At 39.9% G+C, this 18,107-nt stretch overlaps 1 protein-coding gene across 4 annotated transcripts in view; it reads left to right on the top strand.

The window, feature by feature from the left end:
• Nucleotides 1-448: 448 nt before the first annotated feature.
• LOC106091103 (uncharacterized) overlaps nt 449-18,107 on the top strand; it is a 316,167-nt gene continuing 298,508 nt past the window's right edge. For all 4 annotated transcript variants that reach the window (XM_059360640.1, XM_059360638.1, XM_059360639.1 and 1 more), the window contains exon 1: nt 449-856. The gene's annotated coding sequence lies outside the window, so the exon portion shown is untranslated. The remainder of the gene's footprint in view (nt 857-18,107) is intronic.

The following is an 18,107-nucleotide window of genomic DNA, read 5'->3' as shown; positions in this document are numbered from 1 at the left end:
TGCCTGTTATAACATAGCCTACATCGCATACCGTCATACGCAATCGCACACACACACACACACACAAATATTTTGAAAGCAAATCAAAACATGGAAAGAAAAACAAAACAAAAACAAGGAAACTTGAAAAGAAGAACGAATGTGCCATACAAAATACAAACAAAGCGAAAAATGAAACCCCGAAATGAAACTCAATTTTCGACTCAATGGGTATAGGATTGCAAGCAAAAGAGTTAAGCAACAGACGAAACACTCAAACACTCATTCTCCATGAATGCTAGACTCTCACATACTCCCCACACAACACACACACACACATAGACTATTGAGTGAAAATCACATCTTGTTACAAATACCGGTCTCAGAGCAGACAACAGCAAAAACAAAAACACACTTTTGAGATTTTTGTGTAGAGTTATCAAAAGAATGCACAACAATTGGATTTAGTTTGACTTTGTCGTGCAACAAAAGACCATTGGGGTTTTTCGAAACGGTGTGAATACGTGCGTGTGTTTTGAAAAGAGTTTGTAAAACTAAATTCCAAGTGCAGAATTGCCTGTGTTGTACAAAAAACAAAGAAGAATCAATCAATTGCCGGTAAACAGAAAAGCCAATCGAGTTATTCTCTTGATTTTTATGGTCTCTTTAGAAGACAGCATCCTTTGTTGAGTGTTAAAGTGTGGTGTAGAATTATCCTTGGTCTTATATTGGCTGGTAGTTGCTAAAAAGAGTGCGTGCAAATAGTGGAGATTTACAGTTACAAGAATCTCTTCGAAATCCTTGAGAAATTTCTCAAATATTGACTTCTAAACGGATTTAAGACCTGCGCACTGCCTGCCCACTGAACTGAAAACAAGTGAGTAACGCCAACTTCTTTGATGCGTATTTTGTAGCAGAGCCGCCCTCCCTAGAGTTGAAAAGCTTTTGGTTTTTTTTGTTGTTTTTGTTTTGCAATGAACTTTCTTGTCAATGAAGCTGGCTGTGAATGAAAAGGCAAGAATTTCAGCATCTGTCCACGATAATCCCCGAGCAAGCAGCAACATTTTTACCTTTACCATGCTGCTGGGGAAACTTTATCTTTGGCAAAAGGGCTAATTGCCAGATATTAAAATATTTCTAATTATTTGTGTTTGCTCTCTCTCTCTCTATTGGCGGCCATAAATTGAGGAATCTCAATGTTTGTTTTTATGATGTCCAGCTGGAAAATGTTTTCAGATTTCTGATATTCCCGTGCGTATATTAAAGACCAAAGTGGATTTCACAGCTTGTCTTGTGTCAAGGTGTTTGCTGCCATGACATCGGTAAAGATAAATCAAAACCATTGCAGATTTAGGTACAGTGGGCCAAAGGTGTTCAGAAGGCTCAAAGAAAAGGGAGGTGGGATCTAAAAGAGTTGTTGTCAGTATTTCGGGTCCAGCAATAAAAAAACATTTGCTATCATGGATATGGTGTTTGTATACCCACCACCATAGGAACGGGAGAATAATAACCCCACATAAGGCGTTGGAGGCCACCGTAGCTTGTCCACTGAACGCCCGGGTTCGAATCCTGGCTGGAACATCAGAAACTATTTTCAGCGGTGGTTATCCCCTCCTAATGCTGGCAACATTTGTGAGGTACTTTGTCCTGTGAAAACTTCTCCCCAAAAAAGGTGTCGCTCTGCGGCACGCCGTTCGGACTCGGCTATAAAAAGGAGATGCCTTCTCATTGAGCTTAAAATTGAATCGGGCAACACTCATTGATTAGTGAGAAGTTTGCCCCAGCTCCTTAATGAAATGTTCTTGGGCAAATTTGCATTTTGATAAGACATCTGAGCGAACGTTGTGGTGACACTCGTCTGCGTTTTGTTTTCATCTGTGCTGGCTGAGATCATGAGCATGGCTCTGAAGTCACTGAACACCTGGACCACTAGCAGTGGTATGGCTGTAAACCTGGAAAAAAACTGTGATTGTATTGTTCACCACAAAAAACAAATGTGCAAGAGAGATATTTCTGTCAGATTAGACCAAGTATTTATAAATAATCACGGACTCTAAGCTGTCATCACTCACTCCCATTATGCAAAAAAAAAAAAAAAAAAAAAAAAATCGGCAACCTATTATCGTGCTATGGATCTACCACAGTATAATCAGGCCAAAGCCAATTCAAATTTGCCATTAAGGAACAGGGGAAAACTTCTCATATATCAGTGTGTTGTACACTGAGGTGGCAGCCCTTGCCGATGAAGGACTTCATCCGGTCAATCCGGTACGTACAACCGGCTGCCTGGGGATTGATCAATAAGTGGTGTCAAATTCAAGTTTAAGCTGAATGATAAGGGGTCTCTTTTTTATAGCCGAGTCCAAATGGCGTGCCACAGTGCAACACCTATTTGGGGAGAAGTTTTTACATGGCATAGGGCATAGTGCCCCACAAATATCGCCAGCATTACGAAGGAGAAACCACCGCTGAAAGCTTTGGATGATGATCTCGTCAAGTTTCGAAAGTTCGTCTCATTCGGAGTAATGGGCGGATTGCACTCTGCACTACGGTGGGCTCTATTTTATCCATATTTAAATCCCAACTAGCCGAACCGGGCCCGCTCCGCTGCGCCTTCTATAACTCTCTAATATCTGTTAAGGATGGGGACACTTCGCTCTGAATGCGGCTATGGAATTCGTGCCATTGTAGCCTATGACGCTGTACGCGTTTGAATCCTGGCGAATACATCGGACAAAGTGGTGTTTATCCTCTCTTAATGTTTGGCGACATTTGCGAGGTACAATGCCATGCATGGTCATTTTAAAAATTTTCCGCAAAAAGGTGTCGCACTGCGGGAAACCGTTCGGACTCCGCTATAAAAAAGGGACTCTTTTCATTGAGTTTAGACTTGAATCGAAAAGCACTCATTGATGTGTGAGAATTTGCCCCTTCTCGGTTCCTGGTGGTAATGCTCTTCCTTAGGGTAATGTTCTCATTAGGGGAGGGAAGTCGATATGTCTGGACTCAAATTCATGCTGCACTTCCAAATATCTTTAATTTGAGCCCCATATTGCCATGGCCGGTAAATATGAAACGATTGGAGGGTATTTTGGGGTTGGGGCGGCCACCGGCACTTCGCACTGAAATTAGATATCAAATTCGTTCCTTATTTCCAACGGAAATGAAGTTCAGTTTAGGGGTGCTTTGGGGCGTACCCCAAAACACTTGGCTCCCAAATTGGATATCAAATTCGTTTTCTACTCTAAAATACCTTTCATTTGAGTTCCATATTGTCATAATGGGTCAAATAACCCATTTGACTTATCTTTAGAAGGAAAAGCGCCATCTAGACCTGAACGCAAATTTTAATGTCATATTCGCAATCTATTCCCGAATACCATTCATTTGAGTCTCATATTGTCATGACCGTCAAATAAGCCTGTTTTAAGGGTTTTGGGGCTGGGGCGGCCCCCAGGTACTTGGATCCAACTTTTATTAAGAAATTCGTACTCTACTCCTGCATACCTTTAATTTATGTCCCATATTGTCCCGATCGGTCACTTTCAATTTTGATAGTACTTTTGGGGTAAGGGGGAGGTTCCGCCCCCCCTCCGATATCAAAAAATTATATAGCCTATGTTTCCTTCCAGACCAATCTACACAATCTGTGAAAATTTCAAGAAAATCGGTTCAGCCGTTTCTGAGTTCATAAGGAACACAAACAAACACGAATTCGATTCGACTAGCTGAGCCCGGCCCGCTTCGCTGAGCCCGATAATGCTATGTTGGATAGGAGTGGTCTAAATTTGGAAATCTCAGCCTTGATTTCAGTTGAAAATGTATTCCAATTTTCCTGTGGATTTTTCTACACTCAATTACCTCTCTTTTAAACCCCACATTGTAATGGTCGGTAAACGTTCTTCTTGGGGTCTGGTGGATTCACAGTGACTTGGTCCCAAAAGTGAAAGTCAATTTCGTGCTCTACTCCCAAAGACCTATCATTTAAGATCCATATTGCCACGGTCGGTAAAAATGTCCGATTTGAGCGGTTTTTTTGGGGCGGGGTGATCCAAATATGTCCGATTTGAGGGGTTTTTGCAATTGGATATCAGATTCGTTTTCTACTCTCAAATACCTTTAATTTGAGTCCCATATTGTAGTGCTTGGTCTATAAATCCGTTTGCCGGGTTTTAGGGGTGGGCGGCTCTCTTAGGCATCCCACCCTAGAATTTGATACCAAATTTGTTGCTTTTAGATCCTTCCTATATTCCTATATTTTATTTTTCTTTATTCAAAGGACCGATAGGTTGTCATAACAAAGATACATGCTAATGATTAATTTTTACCACTCTGCCCTCTCTGTCTGTTCATGTTGGCATGTTTTTAATTGGATCAACTAAATCCAATTGGATCAAAAAATGTCAGTTGAAGACTGCCAGATGTCGCTAATTTAAATGTTAGTGCTACTCGCTTAGAGTGGATCATATGGTATGGTGGTTGTCTATGAATAGTCATTCATAGACATGAATTCACAGACAACTATGGTGGTTGTCTATGAATAGTCATTCATAGACAACCACCATACCATATGACTACCTATTAAATAGTCATCATTTAGTCTTTTTTTATACCCACCACCGAAGGATGGGGTTATATTCATTTTGTCATTCCGTTTGCAACATATCGAAATAACCATTTTCGACCCTATAAAGTGTATATATTCTTGATCAGCGTAAAAATCTAAGACGATCCAGACTTGTCCGTCCGTCTGTCTGTTGAAATCATGCTACAGTCTTTAAAAATAGAGATATTGAGCTGAAACTTTGCACATATTCTTTTTTTGTCCATAAGCAGGTTAAGATCGAAGATGGGCTATATCGGACTATATCTTAATATAGCCCCCATATGGACCGATTTGGCGATTTAGGGTCTTAGGCCCATAAAAGCCACATTTATTATCCGATTTTGCTGAAATTTGGCACAGTGAGTTGTGTTGGGCTCTTCGACATTCTTCTTCAATTTGGCACAGATCGGTCCAGATGTGGATATAGCTGCCATATAGACCGATGCGCCGATTTAGGGTATTAGGTCCATAAAAGCCATATTTATTATCCGATTTTGCTGAAATGAAGCACAGTGAGTTGTATTAGGCCCTTCGATATCTTCTTTCAATTTTCCCCAGGTCGGTTCAGATTAGGCTATAGCTGCCATATAGACCGATCCGCCGATTTAGGGTCTTAGGTCCATATAAGCCACATTTATTATTCGATTTTGCTGAAATTTGGGACAGTGAGTTGTCTTGGGCCCTTCGACATCCTTCGTCAATTTGCCTCAGATCGGTCGAGATTTGGTTATAGCTGCCATATAGACCGATATCTAGGTTTTAGTTGTTGGGGCGATAAAAGGCGCATTTTTGTCCGATGTCGCTGAAATTTGAGACAGTGAGTTGAGTTAAGCCACTTGACATACTTCTGCGATATGGCACAGATCGGTTCAGTTTGGATATAGCTGCCATATAGACCGATTTCTCGGTTTTTTTGTTTTGGGGCCATAAAAGGCGCATTTATTTTCCGATGTCGCCGAAATTTGAGACAGTGAGTTGTGTTGGGCCCTTCGACATATTTCTGCAATTTGACCCTGATCGGTTCAGATTTGGATATAGCTGCCATATAGACCGATTTTTCGGTTTTAGGTTTTGGACCCATAAAAGCCACATTTATTATCCGATTTTGCCGAAATTTGTGACAGTGAGTTGTGTTAAGCCCTTCGACATCCTTCTTCAATTTCGCCCAGATCGGTCCAGATTTGGCTATAGCTGCCATATCGACCGATCCGCCGATTTAGGGTCTTGGGCCCATAAAATCCACATTTGTTATTCGATTTTGCTGAAATTTGGGACAGTGAGTTGTCTTGGGCCCTTTGACATCTTTCTTTAATTTTGGCCCAGATCGGTCCAGATTTGGTTATAGCTGCCATATAGACCGATCCGCCGATTTAGGGTCTTGGGCCCATAAAATCCACATTTATTATTCGATTTTGCTGAAATTTGGGACAGTGAGTTGTGTTGGGCTCTTCGACATCCTTCGTCAATTTGGCCATGATCGGTCCAGTTTTAAATATAGCTGCCATATAGACCGATTTCTCGGTTTTAGGTCTTAGGGCCATAAGAGGTGCATTTTTTGTCCGATGTCGCTGAAATTTGAGACAGAGAGTTTAGTAAGGCTATTCGATGTCCTTCTTCAATTTGCCCCAGATCGGTCCTGATTTGAATATACCTGCCACATAGACCGATCTCTCGATTTAAGGTTTTGGGCCCATAAAAGGCGCATTTAATGTGCGATTTCTTCGAAATTCGGGACAGTGCTTTGTATTTGGCTCTTCCACATTTTTCTGCAACTTGGCCCAAATCGGTCCAGATTTGGATATAGCTACCGTATAGACCGATCCTCCGATTTGGGGTCTTAGGCCCATAAAAGCCACATTAATTATCCAATTTTGCTGAAATTTGGAACAGTGAGTTGTCTTAGGCCCTTCGACATCTTTCTTCAAGTTGGCCCAGATCGGTCCAGATTTGGTCATAGCTGCCATAAAGACCGATTTCTTGATTTAAGGTTTTGGGCCATAGAAGGCGCATTTATTGTCCAATTTTGCTGAAATTTGGAACAGTGAGCTGCCTTAGGCCCTTCGACGTCTTTCTTTAATTTGGCCATGATCGGTCCAGATTTGGATATAGGATTTTAATGAAACGTGGTTTACATATATACCCGAGGTGGTGGGTATCCAAAGTTCGGCCCGGCCGAACTTAACGCCTTTTTACTTTTTTTTTTTTTTTATTTATTTTCTTTAATACCCCGATTTTTTCATACCAATCTTTCGCCTATCATTCATGTCATTATTCATGGCATCAAATTAATGAGCATCATTTTATGGACACTTCAATGATCTCTACGTACCAAGGGGCCAGCAGAGTAATAGATAAGAAAATTATGCTAAGTCCCCTACCTCTCCCAATGGTAACAAAAACAAACAGTTCCAATTTTATTTTACTATTTATTTAAGTAGGAAAATAAAAATGAATACAGCACAGGCAGATAAGCACAGCGAAAACAATTGAAACACGAGTACACGAGTCTTGAGAATGAAGTTGAAGAAAACTATAAAAGCAGGAATACAATACTAAAAATAAACCAAAAAAAAAAAAAAAACTACATCGACAAACAACTAAACCAAAAGGGCGATAAACTAGAAATAAACCAACGACATTTGATGGGAGACGAGACGACTGCACAATTATTATGCTGCGACAGATGCAATGGGCGAGTGGAAGGGAGGTTAATCAATTTTCGATAGGAAATTCTTGGTACTTTACTTGGGGAATTTATGGAGCTTTGGAAAATTAAACAAAACAATCAATAAAGTTAATACTACCAACGCTTAAACTATTTCTAAAATTTTGTCTTTAGAGAACAAAATCCTAATATTTTGTCTTTAGTGACAAAATTTTGAATAATTTTCTCTCCTATATTGGTCTTTAGAGAAAAATTCGTGAAATATGTTTAGAGAAAATTTTGTCTTCAAAGAAAATTTTTATAGAATTTTGTCTCAAAAAAAATTCTAAAGAGAAAATTTCATGAGCAAACTCGTTCCGATCCAAAGGACCTATAGCCGCGAAAACAGGGTAGCCATTTTATTATTCAAAGGCGCCAATAACTCGCCTTCTCATATCGAGCATCATAGGCACTTTGTATTTGTGCAAGAGCAGGTGCCATCCGGCCTCTCACTGAGACTCTGCTCGATACCGCTGATTGTCCGCGATTGCCGTTGCAGCTACTCCCTATGGAGCATTCCACTATCCGCAACCTGTGGACGCGCCCGGCAGCTCGCAGCTAAGCTTGTCGTGACAGCAATGAACACCACACAAACTGGAGCTCAATATTCCAGTCTGTGTGATGCTGGGGGTTGGGGGTGGGGGTTGTTATGAAAGTGGGACGTCTTCTAGATAGTTGGTCCTGGATGTTGATATCAGATTTGTGCTCATATTACTATGGTCGGTGAATTTGTCATCTTTGGGGGTGTTTTTGAAAGGGTCCCCCCAAGTCACCCCCAAACACTTGGTCTCACATGTGGATATCAGATTCGTATTCTACTCTCAAATACCTTTTATTTGAGCGTCTTATGGCCAAGGTTAGTAAATAAGTCCTGTTTGGGGGTGTTTTAGGGAAGAGGTGGACCCCCAGAAACTTGGTCCCGAAAGCGGGTATCAATTTCTCTAATTTGCTCTAATCTCAACTACCTTTCATTTGAGCCCCATATTGCCATGGTCGATAAATATGTCCGATTTAAGGGTATTTTTGGGGGGCGGGGTAGTCCCCCAAACACCTGGTTCTAAAATTGAATATCAGATACGTTTTCTCATCGTTAATACCTTTCATTTGAATGTTTTGGGGATGGGCGGCCACTCAGTGAGTTGACCTTGAAAATATATATCGGATTCGTGTTCCACTCTAAAAACCCTTTTATTTGAGCCTCATATTGCAATAGTCAGAAAATACTTACTATTTGGGTGGTGTTGTAGGGTGGCCCCATAGACACTTTTCCCAAATATTGATATCAGATTCGTGCTTTACTCCCCAAGACCTTTCATTTGAGCCCCATATTGCTATGGTCGTAAATTTGTCCCCTCCTTAGGGGATGTTTTTGGGGAGATGAGCCCTCCCCAGAAACGTGGTCCCACATTTGTATATCAGATTCGTATTCTACTCGCAAATACCTTTCATTTGAGCCCCATATTGCCATGGTCGGTAAATATGTCCGATTTAAGGATATTTTGGGGGGTGTGGTGGTCCCCCAAACCCTTAGTTCTACAATTGGATATCAGATACGTTTTCTCATCGCTAATACCTTTCATTAGAGTCCCATATTGTCATAATTGGTCTATATATAAAATTGGTGGGTATTGATGTGGGGCGGCCCCCCTAGGTACCCCATTTGGATACCAAATTTTTTTTGGATACCAAATTTTTGTTTGTATGTTACTATGATAGAGCACACAAAATTTCGCTTTTAATCGCTTCACCTGTCATCGAGATATGGCGTTTCTGAAAGTCGGGGTAAGGGGGAGGGTCCGCCCATTAAAGTTTGGATATTAGATTGACTTCCTTCTCTTGGTTTTGGTGGTGGATTGGAGTAGCCATACCCTTTGCCCTGTAAGTGGATATCAGATTCTTACTTTACTCCGAAAAACTACATTTGAGCTACATATATGTGTGTGGTTAAGGGGGAGTCTATGAAGTGAGGCGTCCCCGAAATACTTGGCCATAAATTAGATATCAGAGTTGAGCCCCTTTTGCCATAGTCCACAAAAATGTCCACCCACGCACTGAGCCATGAAAAAATATCAGCTCCATGTTGATATTTGTGCACCAATTGTCATTGGTTTAGGAAAAGTTTATGTGGTGAGACGACTCCCAAATACTTGGTCTCAAAATTGCATATCTCAATCGTTGTCTACTATCAAATACCTATCACTTGAGCCCCTTATTGCCATAGAAGGCAAACATGGCCGGTTTGAAGGGAGTTTGGGCGGCGGACCCTGAAATAATACCAGCATCGTGCAAGAGCCTGCGGGTCTCATTCAGATTGACACAAATTAGTTTTTTTGTATTGGTTATCTACATTCAAAATTATATTTCAAAGCTACCACTTGGGATACGACATTTTTAAAGCTCCGAAAATCCTCCTGTGTTGTTTTTATTGGGAGAATAGGGTCCCGGACACTGAGACTCAAAAGACTATTTATTTGAGTCCTTTACTGTCGCTGGACGTGACCCACATACTTGAATCTTTATACCGACATATGATTTGAACTCTACTGACATAGACCTTTCTTTTAATTCACATCTTGTTCCGATAAAACTACAGGTCCTATTGAAGAATTTTAGTGGGTGGGCCGGTCCCAGACTCTGTTCCAAATTTATATACCAGATTCGTAGTCAACTCTTAAAGACCTTTCATTTGATACCCGTTTTGTGAAGTTGGATATTCATGCCCGTTTTAGGGGTTTTTAGAGTTGGGGGGGCCCCTCAGACACCGTGGAACAAATTCTCATAACAGATGTGTACTCAACATCCAAACACCTTTCAAGTGACACCCATACTGTACCAATTGGCAAATATGTCCTACCGGGGGGTTTTTGGGGGTGGCAATGTGCCTCAGACACAAAGGAATAAATTTTTATGTCAGCTTTCTAAATTACTTTTACATAACTTTCATTTGATGTCCATATTGTCCCAATTGGTAAATGTACGCTGCTGCGGGGTTTCGGGGGGGTGGGGAGGCCCCTCAGACACCAATGAATTAATTTTTATATCAGATTTGTACTCTACTTTTAAATGCCCTTTTTTGGATACCCATATTGCCCAAATCTTCAAAATTTTTCTATTGGGTGGTTTTTTGAGGGTGGGACCCCACCGAACCCTTAGTGTGATTTTTTTACAGCTAGTTCTTATTCTACTCTTAAATACCTTTCATTTGATACCAATATTGTCCCAATTGGCAAACATGTCCGTTCGGATGGGTGTTGGGATAGGGCTTCCCCCTCAATTTATTTGACCCAAATTTTTATACCAATTTCGTTTTTTTTGGGGTACCATAAGGTGGCATAAAAAATTTCGCTTATCGATTGATGCACCCATTTCCGAGATCTGGCGTTTGGGAAAATTGTGGAAAGGGGGAGGGTCCGTCACCCCTTCAGATATCAAAAAAATTAAGTACCATGTTTTCACGGGCAGGCCAGTCTACCATCTGTGAAAATTTCATGAAAATCGGTTCAGCCGGAATCGGTTCGGAACAGAAAAACAAACTAGCAAACAAAGCACAACAATTTCAATTTTTGTACCCTACATTACTGCTGTGGTACAGGGCACTAAAAGTTTGTGCATTTGTTTGCTACGCTTAGAAGAAGAAGAGCTAGACCCAGTATACCGATCGGCTAAGAATCACTTCCTGATTCGATTTAGCCATGTCCGTCTGTGAGTCCATGTATTCTCGTAATCAAGGTGCAGGTCGAATTTGTGGTCCAATCGTCATGAAATTTTCAACATGTCACTTTTTTGTCCCAAGGACGAACGCTATTTACTTTGGTAAAAATCGGTTCAGATTTAGATATAGCTCCCATATATATGTATCGCCTGATTTGCACTTAAATGGCCGTAGTAACTACAAATTGCCACCGATATGCTCAAAATTTTACAGAGAAAGTTTTGTTACTGATCTTAACCTACCTGCGAGATTTCATCAAAATCGGTTCAGATTTGGATATAGCTCCCATGTATATGTATCGCCCGATTTGCACTTTAATGGCTGTAGTAACTACAATTTGCAACCGATCTGCTCAAAATTTGACAAAGATAGGTTTGTTACTGACCTTAACCTACCTGCAAGATTTCATCAAAATCGGTTCAGATTTGGATATAGCTCCCATGTATATGTTTCTCCCGATTTGCACTTAAATGGCCGTAGTAACTACAATTTTCAACCGATGTTCTCAAAATTTGACACAGATAGTTTTGTTACTGATCTTAACCTACCTGCAAGATTTCATCAAAATCGGTTCAGATTTGAATATAGCTCCCATTTATATGTATCGCCGGATTTGCACTTAAATGACCGTAGTAAAATTTTACACAGATAGGTTTGTTACTGACCTTAACTTATCTGCACGATTTAATCAAAATCGGTTCAGATTTGGATATAGCTCTCACATATATGTGTCGCCCGATTTTCACTTAAATGGCCGTAGTAACTTAAATTTTCTAACGATCTGTTCGAAAAAAATCGGTTCAGGTTTAGATATAGCTCTCAAATACATACGAGTTGTAATTGTAGGGTAAGTGTAGGGTATTATGCAGTCGACACCGCCCGACTTTTGCCCTTCCTTACTGGTTATATAACAGATTTATTGAAATTTTTTCTTAAGAGAAAATTTCTTGAAATTTTGTCTTTAGAAAAAATTTCTTGAAATTATGTATTTAGAGAAAATTTCTTGAAATTTTGTCTTTAGAGAAAATTTCTTGAAATTTTGTCTTTAGAGAAAATTTCTTAAAATTTTGTCTTTAGAAAAAATTTCTTGAAATTTTGTCTTTAGAGAAAATTTCTTGAAATTTTGTCTTTAGAGAAAATTTCTTGAAATTTTGTCTTTAGAGAAAATTTCTTCAAATTTTGTCTTTAGAGAAAATTTCTTGAAATTTTGTCTTTAGAGAAAATTTCTTGAAATTTTGTCTTTAGAGAAAATTTCTTGAAATTTTGTCTTTAGAGAAAATTTCTTGAAATTTTGTCTTTAGAGAAAATTTCTTGAAATTTTGTCTTTAGAGAAAATTTCTTGAAATTTTGTCTTTAGAGAAAATTTCTTGAAATTTTGTCTTTAGAGAAAATTTCTTGAAATTTTGTCTTTAGAGAAAATTTCTTGAAATTTTGTCTTTAGAGAAAATTTCTTGAAATTTTGTCTTTAGAGAAAATTTCTTGAAATTTTGTCTTTAGAGAAAATTTCTTGAAATTTTGTCTTTAGAGAAAATTTCTTGAAATTTTGTCTTTAGAGAAAATTTCTTGAAATTTTGTCTTTAGAGAAAATTTCTTGAAATTTTGTCTTTAGAGAAAATTTCTTGAAATTTTGTCTTTAGAGAAAATTTCTTGAAATTTTGTCTTTAGAGAAAATTTCTTGAAATTTTGTCTTTTTCTTGAAATTTTTGTCTTTAGAGAAAATTTCTTGAAATTTTGTCTTTAGAGAAAATTTCTTGAAATTTTTTCTTTAGAAAAAATTTCTTGAAATTTTGTCTTTAGAGAAAATTTCATGAAATTTTGTCTTTAGAGAAAATTTCATGAAATTTTGTCTTTAAAGAAAATTTCTTGAAATTTTGTCTTTAGAGAAAATTTCTAGAAATTTTGTCTTTAGAGAAAATTTCTAGAAATTTTGTCTTTAGAGAAAATTTCTTGACAAAATTTCTGGAAATTTTGCTCAAAGATAAAAATTCCGTAAATCTCTTCTCAAATTTAAAAGAAGTCCAACTGGTAGTGACACTTCTCCACTACAAATTTCGTAGTAATTTGGCATATTCTGAAGCAGTATCGAGTTCAATAGTCCCACTCCCCTCCCCCCCCAACCTCACTCAATCAAAACATCCACAGCAAGGCTCATCCAACAAAGACCACAATATGGACACTTCCCCGGAGAAAGCAGCAGCATCATCAATGTTCGTCATCGAATGAGCAAAAGTTTCATCATTAAGTGAACATTAAGTGGAGAATAAATAATGAAATTTAACACCCAATTTTTGAGCAGCACACAAAACCGAAAAGCAAACAGCAAACAACAAGCCCTGTGTAAACAGCACACTGTGCAACAATACGCCACAGGCCATTCTCCCCGGGAATGTATCATTTGATGTCACCAGCATAAATGATTGAGGATAGGATGATCAGCACCAGAAGCTGTAGCAGCAGCAGCAGCAGCTGTAACAACAACACATCGGGCTTTGCCTCAAGTGTCCAGCCCAGGCCCCAATGCAAAGAGTACACTGACCGAACTAACCACCATAAAAATACATTAATTTTATTTAAACTCTACAGCAAACCAACCTCAACTCATTTACTCTGCTCCCCCTCCGCCTGCATTGACTGGATGTCACTTTTGGCAGAGTTAAAACACCCCCGCACTTTGTTAGTCTACCACTATCGAACAAAATATATGATCAACACTTAACACCATGTTGTCAATATTCAAGGCAAATGTACTCTCAAAATATGGGTAGTGGATATTGGAGTACAAAAGCAAATCGCCCCCTCCCCCCCCCAAGCAGTAACACAAACTCTAACATCTGCAGTCGAGTTGTGTTGGGTTGGGTTAGGCTGGGCAGGGTTATGTTTTTCACATTCGTATTTGCCTGCTCAATGAAGGTGTGGGAGTCCACAAAGTGTCACCTACAATGATGACAATGGGATTTTTGTTTGATGTTTCATTTTGGCGTGTGGCTCTGTGTGTAGCAAAGGCTTTCAAGCTCTTTCATTTCATCTCTTCCACACCCACACCTATGGTGTAAAGTAAGGATTATTGTTATACAATTAAAAATCATTCTTTTGATGGTGACAAAGGTTTCTATGACTGAGATATTTTTTTTTTTTTTCATTATATTGGGTTGCCCAAAAAGTAATTGCGGATTTTTCATATAGTCGGGGTTGACAAATTTTCTCACAGCTTGTGACTCTGTAATTGCATTCTTTCTTCTGTCAGTCATCAGCTGTTACTTTTAGCTTGCTGTAGAAAAATAGTGTAAAAAAAGTATATTTGATTAAAGTTCATTCTAATCCGCAATTACTTTTTGGGCAACCCAATATAACAAATTTTTTTTACTACAGAAAGTTTCATGGAAATTTCGATTTTATAGAAAACTAGCTGAACCGGGCCCAGGGCCCAGGGATTTTGGGAGTAAGAAGGCTCCCAGGGTGGCGGTTGGTGGGTTTAGGGGGTGATGGGGACCCCCAGAAACGTGGTCCCGAAAGTGATCGGGTTGATCGTGATCTACTCCCAAAAAACTTTCATTTGAGTCCTTGACCCGTAAATATGTTTGTCCGATTTATGGGTATTTTCGGGGTGAGTTTGTCGCCCAGACATTTGGCCCTGAAAAAATATCCGCATCGTGCTCTTCTCACAAAGTCCATTTACGTTAACCCCATATTGCCATTGGGTAGAGGGAAGTTTTTGGTATGAGGCGTACCCCAAGCACTTGACCCCAAAATTGTTTATCATATTCGTTTTCTAATCTCAAATACCTTTCATTTGAGCCACATATTGGCATGGCCAAACAATTTTCACCCTTTGGGGGGTGTTTTGGGGAAGGGATGATGCCTTAAATCCATGATTCTACATTTGGATATCAAATTCGTATTCTACTCCCAAATACCTTTATTTGAGCCCCATAATTGCGATGGTCAGTAAATAATTGCCGTTTGTAGGGTGTTTTTGGGTGGGGGTAATCAAAGATCCCAAAGACCTTTCATTTGATTCTCTGCCGTTTGGCAAGACGTGACCCACATACTTGAATCCTTATATCAAAACTAGATTCGAACTCTACTGTCACAGAAATTTCTTTTAAGTTCCATATTATCCCGCTCAAACTTTAGTGGGTGAGTCGGTTCCTAATAAGTATAACAGATTCCTAGTCAAAGATTAAAAGTCCTTTCCTTTGATATCCATTTTGTGATGTTGGATATTTATGCCCGTTTTGGGGTTTTTGGTGTTGGGAAGGCCCCTTACATACCTTGGACCAAATTCTTATAACAGATGTGTATTCAACTGCCAAACATCTTTTATTTAATACACATATTGCCCACAGCGGTAAAAGTGCCCTGTTGGGTGATGTTTTTGGGGTTTTGGGGGACCCCCCGACATCTAGGGTGACATTTTAGTGTCAAGTTCGTATTCTACTCCTAAATACCTTTCGTTTGATACCCATATTGTCCCAATCGGTAAACATGCCCGCTCGAATGGGTTTTGGGATAGGGCGTCCCCCTAGGTTATTTGACACCAAAATGGTAGACCGATTTCGTGTTTTTCGGGTACTTAAAGGTGCTATGCAAAACTTCGCTTGGGTCAATGCATCCATCTCCGAGATCTGGCGTTTTTGAAAATTAGGATAAGGGGGAGGGGGATGATCAAGCACCTGCTCTTTTCACGTCTGGCACAGTCTTTCCATCTTATTGTAACTGTTTTACCCAACTGGGTGATCTTGCAGACGTATTTCTGGATAGTCTGTCCAGATACGTAGCCAGTACAGGATAGTTTAGACAAGGGACGCGATGAGACCTATACACGGTCATGTATGCATAGACGAGCAGTTTTGTGGTTAGTACACATCAAGTAGACACTTAGGCGGGTGGGACCGGTGTGGACCCTCCGAGGAGGCCCATATATTACTCTACTCATATTTCTACTCTTTACTTATTTCGTAGGCCATCACGCAGCAGAGGATAGCATTTACGCCTATTACGCTGAACGCTTGAGTTTGAATCCTGGCGAGAACATAAAAAAAAAATTTTGCGGTGGTTATCCCCTCCTAATGCTCCCCACATTTGTGGGGAACTATGGTATTCGAAACAAGTAAAAGCGTGCTAAGTTCGGCCGGGTCGAATCTTATATACCCTCCACCGTGCATCATATTTGTCGAGCTCTTGCCACGGTATCTCTTTTTCGGCAAACAAAGAATAAAAGAAAAGAATTGCTATGTTATTGGAACAATATGAAGTAATGGTTCATTCCGGACCATAATTGAACTGAATATTGGAGACCATTGTAGAAGTCATTGTGTAAAATTGCAGCCAAATCTAGTAAGACTTGCGCACTTTAGGGGGCTGAAGAAGTATAATAGGGAGATCAGATTATAGGGGAGCTGTATTAGGCTATAAGCCGACAGGTATGTTAAAGGTCATGAGAGAAGCCGTTGTACAAAATTTCAGCCAAATCGGATAGTACTTGCGCCCTTTAGGGGCTTAAGAAGTCAGAATCCCATATCGGTTTTTATGGCAGCTATATCAGGTTATTGGCCGATTTGAATTATTCTTAGCACAGTTGTTGAAAGTTAAAACAAAACATGTTATGCTAAATTTCAGCCAAATCGGATAATAATTGCGCCCTCTAGTGGCCTAGGAAGTCAAGACCCCAGATGGGTTTGTATGGCAGCTATATCAGGTTATGGACCGATTTAAACCATTCTTAATACAGTTGTTGGATGTCATGCCAAAACACCTGGTGCAAAATTTCAGCTAAATCGGTTAGTAATTGCACCCTCTAGTGGCTCAAGAAGTCAAGATCCCAGATCGGTTTATATGGCAGCTATATCAGGTTATGAACCGATTTGAACTTTTCTTTGCAAAGTTGTTGAAAGTCATAACAAAACATGTCGTGCAAACTTTCAGCCAAATCGGATAGGAATTGCTGCCCATAGAGGCTCAAGAAGTCAAGACCCCAGATCGGTTTTTATGGCAGCTATATCAGGTTATGGACCGATTTCAACCATACTCAGCACAGTTGTTGGAAGTCATAATGAAACATCTTAGGCAAAATTTCAGCCAAATCGGATAATAATTGCGTCCTCTAGTGGCTCAAGAAGTCAAGACCCCAGATCGGTTTATATGGCACCTATATCAGGTTCTTAACACAGTTGTTGCAAGTCATAACAAAACATGTCGTGCAAAATTTCAGCAAAATCGGATAGGAATTGGACACTCTAGACGCTCAAGAAGTCAAGACCCCCGATCGGTTTATATGACAGCTATATCAGGTTATGGACTGATTTTAACCATACTCAGCACTGTTGTTGGAAGTCATAATGAAACATCTCAAGAAGTCAAGAGCCCAGATCGGTTTATATGGCACCTATATCAGGTTCTTAACACAGTTGTTGGAAGTCATAACAAAACATGTCGTGCAAAATTTCAGCCAAATCGGATAAGAATTGGGCACTCTAGACGCTCAAGAAGTCAAGACCCCAGATCAGTTTATATGACAGCTATATCAGGTTTGAACTATTCTTTGCACAGTTGTTGAAAGTCATAATGAAACATCCTGGGCAAAATTTCAGCCAAATCGGATAATAATTGCGTCCTCTAGTGGCTCAAGAAGTCAAGACCCCAGATCGGTTTATATGACAGCTATAACTGGTTATGAACCGATTTCAACCATACTCAGCACAGTTTTCGAAAGTCATAACAAAACATCTTAGGCAAAATTTCAGCCCAATCTGATAAGAATTGTTCCCTCTAGCGGCTCAAGAAGTCAGGACCCTAGATCGGTTTATATGGCAGCTATATCAAAACTTGGACCGATATAGCCTATTTACAATCCCAACCGACCTACACTAAGAAGAAGTATTTGTACAAAATTTCAAGCGGCTAGCTTTACTCCTTTGAAAGTAAGCGTGCTATCGACAGACAGACGGACGGACGGACAGACTGGCGGACAGACGGACGGACGGACGGACAGACTGGCGGACAGACGGACGGACGGACGGACAGGCGGACGGACAGACAGGCGGACGGACAGACAGACGGACGGATGGCCGGACGGACGGACAGACGGACGGACGGACAGACGGGCG

This window comes from Stomoxys calcitrans, chromosome 1 (genome assembly GCF_963082655.1).
Source record: "Stomoxys calcitrans chromosome 1, idStoCalc2.1, whole genome shotgun sequence".
Lineage (NCBI taxonomy): Eukaryota > Metazoa > Arthropoda > Insecta > Diptera > Muscidae > Stomoxys > Stomoxys calcitrans.
The sequence above is the reverse complement of the archived record's forward strand: the minus strand, read 5'-3'. Positions and strand labels throughout refer to the sequence as shown.